This window comes from Bolinopsis microptera, chromosome 1, assembly GCF_026151205.1.
Source record: "Bolinopsis microptera isolate Bmic1 chromosome 1, MBARI_Bmic_1.0, whole genome shotgun sequence".
NCBI classification, from domain to species: domain Eukaryota; kingdom Metazoa; phylum Ctenophora; class Tentaculata; order Lobata; family Bolinopsidae; genus Bolinopsis; species Bolinopsis microptera.
This window is the reverse complement of record NC_087072.1, coordinates 1,277,849-1,281,949: the sequence shown is the minus strand read 5'-3', so window position 1 is coordinate 1,281,949 and position 4,101 is coordinate 1,277,849. Positions and strand designations below refer to the sequence as shown.

General features: G+C 35.9%; 1 protein-coding gene and 1 long non-coding RNA gene across 3 annotated transcripts in view; one reads left to right on the top strand and one right to left on the bottom strand.

Moving 5' to 3' along the window:
• Positions 1-4,101, bottom strand: part of LOC134817484 (uncharacterized) — a 96,956-nt gene that overhangs the window by 14,265 nt on the left and 78,590 nt on the right. The gene's annotated exons all lie outside the window — the stretch shown is intronic.
• LOC134817570 (uncharacterized) lies at positions 84-1,123 on the top strand. Its single transcript, XR_010160537.1, has 2 exons — positions 84-308; positions 670-1,123. It is a non-coding gene; the product is annotated as an uncharacterized LOC134817570 (long non-coding RNA).

The following is a 4,101-nucleotide window of genomic DNA, read 5'->3' as shown; positions in this document are numbered from 1 at the left end:
TTTGATTTAGGCCTCCAAAAAAATTTGGCGGCCAAATTCCAAAATTTGCTCAGCAAAATTCAGAATTTGGCCGCCAATTTTTGTTGGAGGCCTAAATCAATAATCAGTTCTCAAAATAAGGTAGAAATGCGATTTCAAGTCGATTCCGAAAATTTCATGCACACATTTTGAAAACTGATTGAGTTGTTACAATTTTAATAAGATTTATTCCGCGAATATCGCAAACCAAGATACGGGCAATTTAGTTAATAATAATTTTTGTAGTCTTTTCGCCTTATATTAGTATCCACATTTAAACAGATATAAATGTATCTGTTTATCAGGTAGCGCAGTTGGTTAGCGAGCTTTGCAATCGTGAGGTTGCGGGTTCAAATCCCACTGCCTGCCTGGTCGTGGGGTGAGTGTCGTTGACATTCAGCTAAGGATCGTGAGTGGTCTATGCAGCCCCCCGGTCTACTCACCCGAATACTCGAGAAATCGGGTGTGAGGGTTAAATGAGGAGCTGCACATTGCAGCAAAGTCTCGGGCGAAGAAAGTATGGTACACACTACCTTAACCGTCACTGGCTAAAAACAAATCCTTCGGCTTCCTGTAATTGGCTGGTTGCACTTGTGTAACAATATGGCTGTTGGAATACTCCGAAGTAAAATAAGTGTCTAGATAAAAAAGCTATTGATTACAGAGAATATGAAGTTTAGGCTAACCTTTCATATGACTTGTAAGTCTCATTCAAAAATATTGATATTTGACCAATTTATGGGACGAAATCTACCAAATTTGGTGCGTATGCCCAAATATGGGCATATGGTTTTTGGCTCATAACTCAGTCATTTTTGTCCAATCTTGATAAAATTTCATATATGAGTTCAGGAGACTACTAGCTACAAGTAGAGCACCATACATCTGGGTTTTGGGCATTTCTAAGTAAGTAAGGGGATTATTTCCAAGCTTTGCTAAATTCGGTTGTGTAACTGGTGTTTATTATTTCAATTTTCAGAATTTGAGACATGATTTACTTTTCAGTCGATTTCTTTTCGATTATTGATCACTTTATCTGAACTCGTTTGCCCCATTTGATATGTAAGTTATTGAATATTTATCAATTATTTGTTTTCAAAGAAAATATGCATTGATTTAATGATTTTGACTGGAAAAAAATTAACCGAAATTTCACGGTTTTGATCGAATAGTGAATATCCGGAGAAAACTTTGATAGAAGGGAAATTATGAGAATGTCCTACCAGTACCAGTATAGTAGGACATTTTCAGATTTCAGCTTTCCATGACCTAAATTTTCACTGTTTTTACTGAGTTAATTTCTGAATGACCAATAAATGTCGATGACAAAGTACTGAAATCATATGTTGAACATGATAGTCGACTGATTGATTCGTTATAGAAATGGACCATAAATGTTATTATGACTTACATTACCTACTACGGATTTCACGACTACCATTTTATTTAATCTAACAACTTATGTAAACTTGTAAACCACCAATACCATTCCTTCACATGGCTTTTGTTCTTCAAACTTTTAACTACATATCACTGCACAGGCTATATAGTTATACGGTACACAGGCGCAGGCTACAGTGTCCGGTCATTTAACTTTTTCAAATTGAATAATTGACAATGGCATCCCCTTCATTTTGTGCTTCGTAGCGCCCCAAGAATGATGAATAAAAAACCATTATTTGATATTTTAACCAACAGGACCTTTACTTTTAGGAAGCAAAATTGAGCCCCACAACCCAAAGGCAAAGAAATGGCCCAACACCAGAAAATACTAATTCATAACTTTTGTGTTATTACATATTATGAAATTATTCTTTAAAAAATCACCAACTTCAATAGCAAATATCTTTATGAAGGAGCCAGGTGGGAACATTTTCCGGTAAATTTTCAGAATGCCTGAACAATTATTTAAGGTGAAAATGTCCTTAGATTTTGAATAAAATTACTCTTTATTTGTTACTGGTGTAAAATCGATTTGAAAAGTTAATACTTTGTCAAAAATCAAGTTTTAATAACACCTTATTCGATGACGTCATCAAGTGGTAATGATGACGCGGTTAAATTATTTTTTGATATAATTGTAAATGTAATGTAAACTGAAGTGTAAACGATTATTTTAAGACCAGTGGTTCGAGATGACTGTATTGTTTTTTACTTTTGTAGCCTACACTATTATTAATAGTGTAGGCTACAAAAGTATTAAATGTAGGCTACGATTGACTGCCAAGCCCAAAGCGTCTATAGATACTGCATACTCATAGTTACATATACTTCACGACATACTGTTGTAAAACAGGGGTTCCGTTCCAGAAAACCCACTTCCCGATACTCCTGAAACTTGAAACTATTTTACTATCGATTCGATCAACGTTTAGACGCCCTGCAAAGTTTCAGATCTCTAACTCAATTTTAACATAGTTTTTATAAATATAAGGCACCTGAATATGGCGATTTTGGATTTTTACCGATTTCTTATAACATGCTGCCGCGTATTTTGCGCAAATATCTTAAAGACCTCCACATAACTGTTTCTTATTCCTGTCATCTTTAATATACCTGCTGGACTACTATCGATGAGTCTTAATGTCTGTAAAATAATAAAGGGGTATATTTGAGAGTTGTTGCATTGCAGATAGCATATAATACTGTACCTACTTGTTCGAGGATTCCGTCGCCAAAATTTGAAAATTCGAATATTTTAGACCACGCCCATAATCCATATCAAGCATTTTGTGTATCTCGTTAGTAACATTGATTGGGTGATTATAATTATGTGACACTGTGACAAGACACCTTAATTGGGCAGCCTCGACGATTCCCATCTGCCATCACACGTAATGAATAAACTCGTTATGCGTCGTATCTCGGTCATTTGAGAAGCTGCAACTCTAATTTTTTCAGGACAAACGTTACTCGAATGGCCAAAGTCCAAACACAATTCAATAAAATTTGGCTCGATCCGACCATTTAAAACTATCAAATAAATGCGAAAATGAACCTTCATTTGAAAAAAATGAACACGAATATTTTTCGAGGTTCATATATTTTTGGCTGGTCCGGTCATCGATAATTGAAATTGAAAATAACACAACTTTCGGCTGTATTACTATTAGATTTAGACCCCTTCACCCTCCATCAGACACTTATCAGCTGCACAGCTATTAATATTAATATTATACAAGAGTTACGTTATTCACAATCTTACTATATATAAAGCGAGACGATATATATGGTTCCATGCCATTTTACTGACACCATGGCATCAACTTTAACGCGACTTTCCGCAAAAACCGTAAAAGATATACAACTGAAACTTTTTTGACTGGGTCAAATGCTTTAATGGCCTTCAAATCAGCATGAAAAAGTAAAAAATTGGCCAAGGAATAAGAATTTTAGTGCCCGAAATTTGGACTCCCAAGTGGTGTCAAAAACACGAATTAAATAGGTAATAATTATTTTAGTCTTTCGAGTCTTGACACCACTTTAGGGTAGACGGGTTCCTGCTAGTAGCTATAAAGATATCCACCCACAGTGTTAGATCATCATCATTTTGCACAAGGCTTTCTCTCCCCCGGTCCCAGTGAACCTCTACTTCTAGGCTCTGACGCAGGTCTTTAAACTCAGATCATGATATCATGAGATTCTGATGAACCACGTCACAATTATTATTTTTATCCATTATCAGATTCATAACATTAGTGAGTATTATAATTAATTCGCCCCCCATGAAATCTAGGCAAGGGGCCAAAAAGGGCAAACTTTTTAATTAAAGTTTCAAAACATTCTTGGGAAAAACATTTTTTTGGATTTTTTTACAAAAAAGTCGAAACATTCCGAGATGAAAAAGTTTCTAAGCCAAAAATTTTGGACTCGAGGGTTCTCCTTTGTAATGCGATCTCGGAAGGCAGGCCTCCCCTTCACAATACGAGCTCGGAAGCGGGAGCTCTGCTTTCAGAGGTACGTATCGACTTCGAGAATGAGTTTTGGCTCCGAATCTGCTCGGCAACCAAAGATCTGTGAGTCATAATGTGAGGTACGGGAAATAAAAATAAACAATTTTTTAAATGAATGAGTGCGGCCGCG